This window comes from Sceloporus occidentalis, unplaced genomic scaffold (assembly GCF_023333645.1).
Source record: "Sceloporus occidentalis isolate IW3139 unplaced genomic scaffold, rSceOcc1.0.p SCAF_107, whole genome shotgun sequence".
Classification (NCBI taxonomy): domain Eukaryota; kingdom Metazoa; phylum Chordata; class Lepidosauria; order Squamata; family Phrynosomatidae; genus Sceloporus; species Sceloporus occidentalis.
Window position 1 is genome coordinate 920,936 of NW_028317087.1, and position 14,439 is coordinate 935,374.

Sequence of the window (14,439 nt, forward strand, 5' to 3'; positions counted from 1 at the left end):
ACTCTTAAACACACCCCCAATCCCATTTCATTAATTGACCTCCAGTATTGCTAGCTTCTGACTCCTATGAGGTTTTGTTGATTTTACTTTTTCCAACCCACACTGTGAGTGATGTATGCAATATTGAGAAGAACAATGCAATAATTTGTGTGCTATTACTTAAAACAGATTGTGTTTGTTCATTATTGTAACTACGATGAAGATCAAAAGCTTGAAGACAAATTTATACATAAATGCTGGTAATTCCAATTGATTTGCTTGCTTTTTTGACACAGTAATTACACTATTAAGAAATCATCAGGATCAAACATTTTTTTTTTTATTTAAAAGTTTTTATTCGTCAGAGTCATGGTACAAATGGGGAGACACATGTCACAAATGGCAAATAACAGCCGTCACGCAGGACGGAAATGTCATCACATGAGCAGCATAATGAATGGTAACAAAAAGAAAAAAGGAAAAAATAATGAAAAAGATGACCTCCCTCAGCAGATCTATGCATTCAACAGAGACGAGACTGACGACGGATTTTATATTTTTTCTAAACATATCCAGCAAAAATAACGCAACGGATGCGTGAGCACATGTAATACAATGTAGAATAGACATCGTGTGTTGTATGGAGATGCGGAAAACAAATGCTCACGAAAGCAAAAATAAAAGTAACAGTAACAAAAAAGAACTAGAACAGATCAGTGATATATCATGTGATGGAAACCGCGGGGCAGCAAAAATGATGAATGTGTGAGACGTCCTGCAGACAGGGAGTACAGTAGAGCTCCTGCACAGTGCGGAGCAGAGGACGATATATATGAGAACGGCAAAATATCAATATGGCAGGGTACTGGTCGGGTGTGGTTAAGATCAAATAGTCAACAATATTCAGAGAAAACCTGACTAGAGAGCCAGGGGGTCCAGATTTTCGTGTATAAGTGTGAGGTGCAGGACGAGTCGTGAGACATTTTCTCCAAAACCCTGTGTCTTTCAACAGTGGTAACTATTTCGGCGGGGGCAGGAGGGAGAGGCGCCCTCCATCGTTTAGCAATACAGAGTTTAGTGGCTATGAGAACGTGTATAAGAAGCTTACGTGTCGAGGGAGGGATAGGTTCGGGAAATAAATGGAGTAACGCAAACTCCGGGAGAAAATCAAAAGGGCAGTGAAAAATGCGGCGTAACAGGGTGAAAATTTCTGTCCAAAGCGGCTTCAGGACTGGACAGCTCCACCATATATGAAGCATGGACCCCGAGTGTCCACAACCTCTCCAGCAAAGTTTGGATTGGGTAGGCCACATGTGTGAGAGGCGGACCGGGGTGAGATACCAGCGGCAGCTGAGCTTCTTTTGAAGCTCCAGGTGGTTGGTGCAGTGGGTGACCCCCCGCATCGCCTCCTCTGCCTCCAGCCAGGATTCCAATGGAAATTCCGTGCACAGCTCCCTTTCCCAGGCAAGCATATGAGGCAATTTACGGGCCGAGAAACGGGCTATTAACAGCGAATACCAGATGGAGATGGCCCCTTGAAACCTGGGAGCTGAGTCACGTAGGGAAACCAATTGATGGAGAAACGGGGCAGAGTGGCACACGGGGGAAGGCAGAGAGCCCAGCGTATGACGGAGCTGGAGGTAACGGAAGAAGTCTCGCCGAGGGACGCCGTGTGTAGAAGTGAAGTGTGAGAAGGGGAGCAATACCCCGTCTGTGTATAGGTCCCCCAACGTGGAAAGACCAGGGCGGACCCAATGGGAGATTGTAAAATCAGGGATGAGCAGCTCTAGAATCCGTAAAGGAGTGATACGTGTGAGGCGATGCAGAGTAGGAAAACGCTTGGCCACCTTGTCCCATGTGTCAATAGTGTGCCTAGTTGTCGGGGGCAGAGGCAGAAGGCGCGGGCGCTTAGAGCGGGGTAGCCACAATAGTTGGTCAATAGTGAGAGGAGAGATGACTGAATGGTCCAAATTGGAGGACGGGTGGATGAAAGGAAGGGAAGTGTCTGAGCAAGAATGCAAGCCTCATGGTAAGATTCTATGTGGGGGACGCCAAGACCACCTTGAAGGCGGGGCACGTAACGGGTACGATTCGCCACTCTGGACCTACTCCTGACATACGTGAAGGAAACAAAAAACTTCTGAATAGAGTGTAGGAGCCCCCTTGGGGGTTTAACCGGAACTGTCCGAAGCACATAAAGTAATTTCGGGAGGGCTGTCATTTTTAAGGCATTTACCCTGCCCAGCCAAGAGAGCTCATAGCCACGCCACCTAACAATGTCCCTCCTCACAGAGTCCCAAACCTTCACTAAATTAAGAGTGTTTATGTCGTGAAGTGACTTGGGTAAGCGAATACCCAGATAAGAGAGGTGGGAGGACCTCCACTCGAACTTGTAAGCGGAAGAGAGACGAGCCTTGCTACCCGGGCCCAGATGGAGACACATCGCCTGCGTCTTAGAAATGTTGATAGAGTGATAGGAGACTTTAGAGTAGCGGGAGAATTGAGAGAAAAGAGCGGGGAGGGATCGCTCCGGGGAGGTGACCGATGCCAGAATGTCATCCGCGAACAGTCCGAGCTTGCTAGTATCGCCATTAGGTAACGGAAATCCAGAGATCAGGGGGTCCGAGCGTATGTTGGCCGCTAAGGGTTCGAGTGCGAGCGTATAAAGTAAGGGGGATAAGGGGCATCCCTGACGGGTACCGTTCGTAATGGAAAACGGGGAGGAGAGGAAACCCATCATCGAAATGCAAGCGGTGGGAGCTGTGTAGAGTGCTAGGGCCGCTTGAATAAATGGAGGGGGGAAATTAAATTTATGCAGAACACGCGACAGAAATTGCCAATGGAGTCTATCAAACGCCTTTTCGGCGTCGAAAGAAATAAAAAGGCTGGGGCGTTTGTGTTTGGCTGCATCCCAAAGGGAATTCAGGAACTTGCGGGTATTGTCGGAAGGCTGGCGACCCAAAACAAAGCCGACCTGATCAGGGTGCAGAAGGGAGGGCAGTAGAGGGGCCAGTCTATTTGCTAGAATTTTCGCGTAGATCTTGAGGTCGGTGTTGAGGAGAGAAATGGGACGGAAATTAGGGCATACTGTGGGTGGCTTACCCGGTTTAGGCAAAGTAACTACATGCGCTCTAAGGTTCTCAGAAGGAATAGTGCCAGACGACATAAAGGAACGGAAAAGAGAAAGTAAATGAGGCCCTAAAGTAGGTAAGAAAGAGCGATAATGCGCGGCAGTGAATCCATCCGGACCCGGGGCTGAACCCTTTTTAAGCTGGCACACAGCTCTTTCAATCTCCCTCAACTCAATAGGCGTGGCAAGAGGCTCAGAAATCTCAGGTGTGAGGATGGGTAAGTGTGTAGAATCTAAATAAGCATTAATGTCCGCTAGTGAGGGTTGAGAGAGGGCAGTGTCATGTTGCAGGTTGTATAATTTGGAGTAGTAGGTGGCGAAAGTCTCGACCATTTGAGAAGGGTTGCGAATCTCGCGACCCGTAGCGTCAAGGATATGAGAAGGGCGGGATAAAGAAATAGTGTGCCTAAGTTTTCTAGCCAAAAGAGAGTCAGCTTTATTGCCTTTCGCATAAAACTTTTGTTTAAGCTTCATCAGCATATATGCCGTGGAGCGGGCGTTAATTTCCGACAATTGGGATTTAATGTGTTTGATATTGCGCATTAGGGAATCAGTCGGGTGGCGTTTGTGAAGAGTCTCAGAATCGTGAAGTTGCATGAGAAGGGAAGTTTTATCAGCAAGATATTGTTTCTTAAGGTGGGAGGCTAAACTAATCTGCCGGCCGCGCATGACTGCTTTATGAGCATTCCAGACCGTCTCCACAGAGGAGTCAGGGGAGGCGTTGTCAAGAAAGTAATTAGTGAGATGCGTCTGAATTTGTTCCTTATGCGCCGGATGTGACAGCAGGCTGTCATTAAGGCGCCAACTACCTCTGCCCGAGACGGGATAAGAAAGCGCAAGGGTAAGTATAAGCGGGGCATGGTCAGACCAGGTTATGGACCCTATGGAGCACGACTTGGCTGATTGGAGAGTAAATTTATCTAGAAAAATGTAATCTATACGGGAATATGATGAGTGTGGCGCGGAATAATACGTGTAATCGCGTTCAGAGGGGTGTAGGACCCTCCAGGCGTCAAATAGTTGGTTGGAGTGTAATAAAGAGGACATAGCGGAGCCAAGCGCATGTGTGCGGGAGGTGTGTGTGGAGTGTCTGAAGGTGGAGCTGTCCAGTTGGGGATGAAGAGCCGCATTCAAGTCGCCACATAGGATGACCTGACCCTGTTTTAAAGCATCTAGTTTAGATAAAAACGAACTGAAGAATTGAAACTGGGAGGTGTTGGGGGCATAAAAAGAGGCTATAGTGTATCGGACGGAATTAATGTCGCACACCAAGATGAGGTAGCGTCCCTGCGGGTCAGGGCATTTACGTATCAAGGAAAATGAGAAGGTGTTTGAGACTCCCGCCTTTTTAGAGGTGGCCATGGAGTGGTAGTGCCAGGGAAAGCGTTTGGAAAATAAATTAACCGTACTAGACTTTTTAAAGTGAGTTTCTTGGACACATACGATATTGGCTTTATGTAACTTGACTTCAGACCACAGGGAGTTCCTCTTCTGAGGGGTATTAAGGCCCTTGGCGTTTATGGAGAGTAAAATCAATTCAGCCATAGGTATAAAGTGTAAAAAAAAACCGCAATTGTCAGGTGAAAGAATACCCGCAGGGGAGACAATCCCTCAGAATGGAGCATGTGATAGCGACATATGGGTGACCACACCCGACCAGACAAAACGAAACGGTGTGGAGATGAAAGAATATTCAAAGGAGAAGCATCACTGATTACAAACAAAAAGATAACATATGATAAACAATAAAAATGTATAACCAGGGCAGCGAGCCCAAACATGATATGGAAAAGGTGTGCTAAAGAGGTAAATAGCACTAGGGGGGTGGAGAGGTGACATAGGCACATCAAGTGAGATAGGCACATCCAGCGGGAGGCCGCGTAGCCAAAAACTGTGTGACGCAACGTGGCCGTATGTAGGAACCCGAGGGAGATGTGCATGTATATATATATATTAAAAAAAAAAAGGAAAAAATCGTGTATGCAAAACGGTATATATATATATATAAAAAAGAAAAAGGTGTAATGAAGTGTGCAGTGCTGGTAAACAGCTTCCCAGAGGGGGAGATCAACTAGGGCCCACGGATGGGGCAATAAAGGTCACAGACTCGAGCAAGTCAGAGCCGGGTCTTATAGATGGGAATCGCCCAAATGAATCCGGAGTAGCCGGGGGCAAGCGAGAAAATGGAAAGTATGTGTGTAGCGCACGTGTATGATAAACGAAAACAGTAAAACGTGTAGAAAAATCAGCTAAACACAAAAAAAAAAACAAAAAAAAACCCTCACATAGGGGAAACATCGTGGTCGACCCGCTCAAGACCCTGGTGGCAGCGGGAGGCACAACATGGAGAAATCAAGAGGTTACCGTCCCGGAGAGTAGCGTAGGGCTTCAAGTTTTCGTGGACCAGTCCCTCTTCAACTGTTTCTGCGGGGAGATCTTTTCTTTCGCGGCAACAGGTGGCGGTGGAACAGGATCAGCAGGCGGGTCGATTCCCCATGTATGCAGAAGAGCCAAGCCGTCCTCCGGGGTGTGGATGGAAGACGCGGAGCCATCTCTAACAATGATGAGACGGATGGGGTAACCCCATCTGTAGGAGATTTGATGAGATCTCAAGAGGCTCGTCACCGGAGCGAAGGAGCGGCGACGCTGAAGGGTAAGTTGAGAGAGGTCTGTTAAAAGCATGATGTTCTGGAAGCGAGGAGGGAGATCAGGTTTACGTCTGGCCGCCTGCATTATCTTTTCCTTTACATCATAAAAATGCACCCTAGTCAGAACGTCCCTAGGGGATTTCAGGGATAGTGCTTTGGGCCTCGCGGCACGGTGCAGTCTGTCTAGGCGTATGTCAGCGTTATTACCTTCTCCCAGGAGATGTTTGAAGAGGTCCACTACAAAATCTTGCAAGGCCTCTTGGCCTATGTCCTCTGGAATGCCCCGTAGGCGTATGTTGTTCCTCCGGGAGCGGTCCTCCAGATCCATCACTTTCGTCTGGAGATGTGCTATCTCCGATTTAAGTGCTGTGTGGTCATCCGCAAGGGTGTTGTGAGCGTCGGCGAATTCCTCCATGCGCCTCTCCAGTTGATCTGTGCGGTCTCCCAGGCCATCCAGGTCGCGGCGGATGGAATTAGCGATGTCCTGGATGTCCTGACGGAGTTGTTCCCGCATCTCGCGTAGAAGCGACTTCATAGTGTGTGAGGTGAGTGCGTGTGTGTCTTGAACCAAATCGGCATGTTGGGCGTCCGATGGTGAGGGAGGTCTGGAGCGAGAAGACAAGGTAGGGCCTGTAGATGCGTCCGAGTCCTCCTCTGGATCACGAGGTAGGCCCGACAAACGAGATGCATGCTTTTTCCGAATTTTCGGCTCAAAAAAGTTCGGCATTTTCGTGGATTTTTTCGTGCGGTGACCCGACATGTACGTGGGACAACCAGGATGAAGTAACAAGGTGAAAATAGCCACCGATGGATGCAGATGGAATGCTGAAAAGCTGGCTAACCGCGGAGCTCCCTCACCTTGCTTCCGTTCAGTTCACCATCCAGACCACGCCCCAGGATCAAACATTTTAATGTGATTATTTACATGCCGTCAAGAAATGTAGCCAGGGGGGCTACAGGTGGACGTTGTTCTGCCCAAATATGCTTTGAATCCCAAATTGTATTTCTGACTTATGTAAAAAAAAGTCAAAGGAGTCACAAAGACATATAAGATATATATATATTGTTTTTTTTAACAATAGCTTTACTAGGTTATTTTAAAAAAATTGCAGAAATTATAGAATAAAGTAAAAAAAAATAAAAAATTTGATTGTCCACTATTCTAAATGTAATAAAGTGGTGGCCAAAAGTTTTGAGAATGACACATTAATTTTCACTAAGTCCGCTGCCTCAATTATGATGGCAATTTGCATTTACTCCAGAATTTTATAAAGAATGATCAGATGAATTGCAATCAATTGTAAAGTCCCTCTTTGCCATGACAATGAACGTATTCCCCCCCTCAAAAAAAATTTCTGTGCATTTTAGCCCTGCCCCAAAAGAACCAGCTGACATGTCATCAATTCTATCGTGTACACATAGGTGAGAGTGTTGACGTGGACTCCTGAGCACTGTTGTAATGTCATGTTCACTCTACTGAAACAGCTCTAACAAAAGTCTCCAATGACTTGCTCTCTGCCAAAGCAAAAGGTCACTACTCTATTCTAATTCTACTGGATCTCTCTGCTGCTTTCGATACTGTTGATCACCACCTTCTTCTAGACTCGCTTCTATAGGCATTCGAGATACAGCTCTCTCCTGGATCTCCTCATATCTGTCTAACCGTTCCTTCTCTGTCAACTTCTCTGGCAAGACATCATCACCCCTTCCACTTTCGGTTGGTGTCCCCCAAGGTTCAGTCCTCGGCCCTCTGCTGTTCTCTCTTTATACTTCCTCTCTTGGCAAACTAATGAACTCATTTGGCCTCCAGTATCACCTATATGCAGATGATACCCAAATCTACCTGTCTTCTCCTGATCTCTCTCCATCTCTCCTGTCCCGTATTAACAATTGCTTGTCTGCTATTTCTTCATGGATGTCACAACACTACCTGAAACTTAATCTTTCTAAAACTGAACTCATTATCTTCCCTCCCTCCATCTCCACTCCACTACCTGAATTCTCTATCACCATTAACAACATGACTATCTCTCCTACTAACCAGGCCCGATGCCTTGGGGTCATCCTTGACTCAAACCTCTCCTTCATCCCTCACATTCAGTCCCTCGCCAAATCCTGCCGCTTGCACCTAAAAAACATCTCTCGTATCCGCCCATTCCTCACCCAAGAATCCACAAAAACCCTGGTTCATTCCCTTATCATTTCCCGTCTTGACTACTGCAACACTCTTCTGGTTGGCATTCCACTGTCTCGACTCTCTCCTCTACAGTCTATCCTAAATGCCGCTGCTAGGCTCATCTTCCTTGCACGTCGCTCCTCTTCTGCTTCCCCCCTCTGTGAAACCCTCCACTGGCTCCCAATTACCTTTATAATTAAATTTAAGATCCTGGTACTGACATATAAGGCCATCCATAATACTGCTCCTCCGTACATTTCTGACCTCATTAGCAAATACTCTCCTACTCCATCCCTACGTTCCTCCCATGGGCTAAGGCTCTCCTCCTCACTCATCACCTCTTCCTTTTCCCATCTACAAGATTTCACTCGAGCTTCCCCATATCTCTGGAATCTACTCCCAAGGAACCTTCAGCATTCTCCCTCCCTCCCAACTTTCAAGAAACATCTAAAAACCCACTTCTTCAGAGAAGCCGCACCATCTTAGCTGCTAGAACTTCCTTGTCATCGATACAACCCCCACAATACCTCTCACCCTTTCTCTATGCCTTGTGTGTCACCCCATTTCCCTCTAGATTGTAAGCTTGCGAGCAGGGCTCTCTCCACCAAATGTATCGGTTTGTCTTAGTCTGTCAATTCTTGTCTTGTCATATCCCTTGAATTTATGTATTGTATTAAGCGCTGCGTAAACTGTTGGCGCTATATAAATAAAGGATAATAATAATAAATCCCCGTTCCCATTGTTTGGGGAATCCAGAAGAAAGCTTATCTGGAGAAGACAAGGTGAGCGCTACCATCAGCCATGTGTCATGCCAACAGTAAAGCATCCTGAGACTATTTATGTGATAACTAAATTGCTCAGGGAACATCGGAATTTGGAGTCCATGGCCAGGAAACTCCCCAGACCTTAATCCCATCGAGGACTTGTGGTGGATAAACAAAATCCCACAGATTCTGACAAACTCCAAAGATTGATTATGCAAGAATGGGCTGCCATTAACGAGGATGTGGCCCAGAAGTTAACTGACAGCATGCCAGGGCAGATTGCAGAGGTCTTGAAAAAAGAAGGGTCAACACTGCAAATATTGACTCTTTGCATAAACTTAATGTAATTGTCTCTTCAGTATTATACTTCAGTATACCATCTGACAAAAATATCAAAGAACACTGAAGCAGCAAACTGTGTGAAGACCAATACTTGTGTCATTATCAATTTTTGGCCACTTCACAGTCATGCTTTAAAATTAAAAAGTAAAATAAAACTCACGAATGGATGAACATGGGGGGCAAAATAGGCTTTTGTCCCAACAACTCCCTCTTGCTGTTTAACCCTCCTACCAGCTCTACCTTTAGTAAATAAATGCAATTGTGGTACTTGGATAAGTCCAATGTTTTAATTGATGCCATAAAAACCAGCATATGTGTCTTTGTTATAGAAGTCTTCTGTTGTTCCAATAGATTTTTTTAGACCACAGCTAGCTTCGTGAAGTCATTCACTGATTTTACAATAATTTATAATATCTTAAAGTAAGTTTCCCGGTGCTCCTTTTTCTTAAACTTAAATGTTGTATGTAAAATGTACAACTTGGACCTAGACGAGTTGAATGCCTCCTAACTACTTTTCCTAAACACAATACGTCAGTCAGTGAGAATCTCACTGACTGCACACACAAATCTACTTGTTTTTTTCTCCTGAAGAAGCCAGCGAACTACTGGCAAAACGCGTAGAGAATATTCCTTTGAGAGAGTGATCTTCAACAGTGGACTTGGGACTTTGGTTTACATTGCGTTTTTGCACACTATTTGTATATAGTTGTGCCCTTCCCAACTGTAAGTGTATCCAGATGCACCTCTTCCCTGAACTGTGAAGATACTGCACCATTTGTGGTCTTTTTGTTTTTATAGATTTTAGAAGATATTAAAATTCTGCAAATATCCTACTGAACCCTGATCAGCCTATTTTGTCCAACAAGTTTGTGAGTGGATCTTACACCCCCCTTTTTTATTTTCTTTTTGTGTACATATTACACTATTGTTGTTTTTGTTTCTCCCCATGTATATGCGCTCCATGGTTGTCGTATTGTGTTTTTGAACATCTTGAGGAAGAGTGTTTATTGGAAGCTGCTATCTTGGAGAGTATTTATTATTATATTTTTTGCACTTTTACACGTGGAATTTGGATTGCTTTTGTCTACTTTTCCTAAACACATTTCCTTTTGAAATCACGATTCTATAGAAAAACATCCAAAGACCTGTGTGGTGTATTTCAGTTTATATGCACTATAACTAATTGCAAGGTAATTTTATGTTTAATAGTAAAGAACATTAGCCTAGGGCCCTCAAAAGGGAATTATCTTGGTCACAGCTGTTAACATAACTAAATGGATGTATTGAAAATATCTATTGTCTTTGAGATCTGAGCAGAGATCTTGTGGTCTAAATTGACACATGTGGTATGTCTAATACATTTTCTGTCCTGAAGTTCTCTTCCACCTCCTCCACTCACTTACAAAGGCTGCGTGAAACAATCAGCACCTTGAAAATAAGATAGAGAACGTAATGTTGGGAACATGAACTTAAAACTTCTGCTCTCATGGATTACACATAAGGATATACTGTATATTACTTCTAACATCACAGGCAATCCATGTTTTTCTACATGTTACATGAAAAATCCCTCTATGCAGTTTGAAGCAAAAGCAGAAAACTGAAGGTTTGAGTCAAATTCTGTGTCTCGGTGTTCAGTATTAAGGCTACAGGGGTGTTAAATTAGGTATACAGCATAGTCCATCACACTGTAGACCTTGGACTGTAAAACCACTTGTAGAAATGGTAATTTTTCCAGGTTGAAAAAACTTTCAAGGAGTGCTGGCTATATGATGATTTGGAAGCAGTAGCCTATAAGGGTCAGTAACAATTTTTCTAGGGGGAGTTTATTGTGTCTGTGACCCCAGGGCCAGCCCCCATAAATGAGTTGTGCCGCTTGCTGCTATTTTACACTTTTCATTGTGTGGCCAGGGGCTGCCCAGTAAAGCATATCTGTAAAGGTACATGACAGGTGCCATTGGCTATAAACTGTGTCATACAAGGCAAAAAAGGCATTATTTCCAAAATCTCACTAATCAGTCAAGTCCTTACATGTGCTGTTGGTGCAGATTATTTTTTACAATGTGCCACTGTAAATACATTGTAAACATACATTATTATCTCTGTAAACCATATAGAGCTATAGGCACAGATTTGATTTTAAGAAGCAGAGGTGGACATCATCCAAAAAGTGAACCAATTTTCCTGTAATAGCATTAAAACTACATAATACACCAAATAATACCCAATACAAGAAACTGCATTGTCAGAACATATATTGTAAATTTAGTTATGTGGTATCATTAGCAATGCATTTTGTTTAATTGTTTTACCCTATGAACAGGAATTTCCAGCACTTCTATACTCCTCAGCCTCCCTATGTTGTTGCCAGATAGTCTAACATTCATTTTTGGATGGGATTACTATGCTATTTATATTAAAGGACGGACTGAGAGGAACAAAAGACCTCTTAACATTGGTATGAAGTGATGCAGAACGGTATGTCAGGCATGCGCAACAATTCAATTAATCTGTCTGGGTGAAGAAAATGCGTACATAAATATTCTCAATTACAGTCATTAGCCACCATTTAACCAAATCACATTGTCCGCAGTTTGGGAATTTAGATACTTGTCATTTTCTTAATGCTATTCCACAGGCTTGCTGTATTACCCATGTTAGTCACAGAGTGAACACACTAGTGCATGTGCCTTCTACTGCGTTTGTTCTATGTTTACATACATTATGTAGTTTGAGTTATTTTTGGATGAAAGAACGAATATTTGCGACACAAGAATAAGGAAGATTGTTGCTATTAGGTCCATTTTGTGATGGACCTTTAAAGGGTTCAGGGCCGGCCTTAGGGGTGTGCGACCTGTGCGGCCGCACAGGGCGCATGGCAACAGGGGCACCTGCCCAGGACTGAAATTAAAACATAGGGGGTTTTTTTTAACTTTATTTAACATCCTCCAGTCCTGGGCAGGGGCGCCGAGCGGCCGCTCGTGAAGTTTTTTAGCATCCGCTCGGCCCCCCTCACCCTCTGTGACTCCATTGTGGTGCCGGCGTTTCATGCTGAGCACCGAAATATGATGTCATATTCTGGCGCTCAGCTGTGAAGCGTGCACCGCGGCAGAGCAGGAAGACGGACGCCTCCCGCTCCCACCTCAGGACTCAACAAGGTAAGTAAGGATAATGAGAAGTAGGGGGGGCAGTGAGAAGTAGGCAGAGAGGAGGGGCAGAGGTGGTAGATAGTGAGAAGGGTCAGAGGTGGGAAAGGCAGTGAGAAGGGGCAGAGGTGGTAGGTAGTGATAAAGGGAAAGAGGAGGTAGTGAGAATTTTGTGACAAGATTTCTTTTCCTTTCTTTTTTTGGGATGGGGGGCGCCAGAGGAGTAGTCCGCACAGGGCGCCAGAACACCTAAGGCCGGCTCTGAAAGGGTTAATATTAGAAGTGTCTCTGCTTGTTTCTGATATTCCCAATCCTGATTATCCCAATTTATTTGCATCATCCGGACCCTGTCATCTCTTCCTTATCCCAGCAGTTCTCACCTCACCAACTAGATTGTAAACTCGCAAAAATTATCCCACTGATTGTAACAGCGCTACGGAATCTGCTGATGCTATATAAATGTAATGCTTATGGTAAATTACTCAGTATGGTGGGCAGTGCTGAAGTCATGAACCGGCATGCTAATTTGTCAGCACGAGTTGTATAAATTGAATGAAAGAGTTGAACAAGTTGTAGAAGTCGAGTTTTGCACATTGGTCAAATATATAGCATACCGCTAATGTTTGAGGTGTCCAAACTGGGATGCCTGTGTTGGGGTGGGGGGCGTATCACTCACCTTACCCAAACAGCCTCATCAGTAATCAACATTATTGATTATTTTGTGCACCATTTGCCATCTGCATTGAATCGTAAAGCAACCTTCCCACGGTTGCCTCACTTCCACTTCTGGAGGGGCTGCGGGGTCATCGCCACCTGGAGGTTCCAGTGCATCCCTCTCCTTGCTGTGTCTGGGGAAGCTGCCACCCTTATGGACATTACAGTCCTGTTGTGCAGACTCTCAATAGAAGCTGGCCTCTCCTGCATGCACTTGCCTCGTGTTAGGTCCCCCACTGAGTACCAAACACAGCCGCCTATGCCTATATGGTACTAGCCTTGCTTATAGCATTATTGTTAACCTGCCTTGTTCTGCCTTTAAATAATAATGAATGCTAATATTCTCTAGCATGATCACCTTATAGTATAATAGTAAGATTTAAGAAAAACATTAGCTTTATTGACATAGTAAATTAAAACAGCGTGTCATAATGTGGCATGGAAAGTATTCCTGAGGAGTAGTTTTATTGTTTGACACACACCTGGCCCTACATGCATTGAGTGCAGTGTGATCAAATCACACTATACCTGTACTGGTCACGCTACTAGGCCAACGTGTGATTGTGTGTATCTTGGCACTGGTTCAGCCAGACTTACTCAGTCTCACGCAACCCTCCTCCAGTCTTGGGAATCGTGTTCTGTGTTTCATTTGAATTCTCTAATAGTTCTAACTGGCTTATAGTAGCAGTATTCTGTTTTTCTGCTTGCTGTGCCAGATAGTCTGGAAATAGACATTTTAGAACGGGGTGGGGCTGCTTTTCATCAGCCTGTGGCTTTTAAGTTGAAGCCTTTGATTTCTTCAGACGTTTAAATTCAGCTGTGGATTTGTGCTTGATTCAGGTCTGGGCTTTGGGCCTATTCTCACACTTACAGGGGGAAAAAAGTCTACAAAAATATTTTTTTCTCTCTCACTTGGTTTATTCAACCACCGTCCATTGGGTAGCCGGTACACAGACAGATCTTCCTGTATTAGCAGACACATTCTGGGTTTAATGTGAATTCTTTAACAACCTGGTGTCCAGACTGAGCACATCCTGTACTTTCTTTTGATCTGCCCATCTGGACACATACAGTATGTGAGAAGTCCTAAACCATGAATGGGCTGGACACGTGAAGTTGGGTCATGTGAACAAGTTAAGCGTAGGTTTCTCTTTTTTCCCAGTTAAAGTATCCTTCTGATCACCTTAACTAAGAAATACGTAGTAGTAGTAGTACAAGGTAGTACATTTCTCATAATCGGAGCACATAAGTGGTCACCTCTCACCTGTTAAATATAAAAGCCTCATTTACTTGTCAGCTTTCCTAACCAGTTTCTTGGCTTCAGTTTTGTTTGTAGTATTGTTTGGGCCACATTTGCAGATCTTAGTTAAGCCAAAGGGAGGGATGTGGGCAGTTTTGTGGATGGAGTCTGATGTCAGTATGCACCCATGTAATATGGGTGAATATCAAAATACAGCCCATGTAGTCGTACCTGTGCGATGTATTAGCCGCGGGCTATTCCTTAGGCCTGACCACAGTCCTCACTTGATGAGCGCGGAGA

At 44.5% G+C, this 14,439-nt stretch overlaps 1 protein-coding gene across 1 annotated transcript in view; it reads left to right on the plus strand.

The window, feature by feature from the left end:
- LOC149283238 (sec1 family domain-containing protein 2-like) overlaps positions 1 to 14,439 on the plus strand; it is a 196,633-nt gene that overhangs the window by 147,453 nt on the left and 34,741 nt on the right. The window lies entirely within an intron of this gene.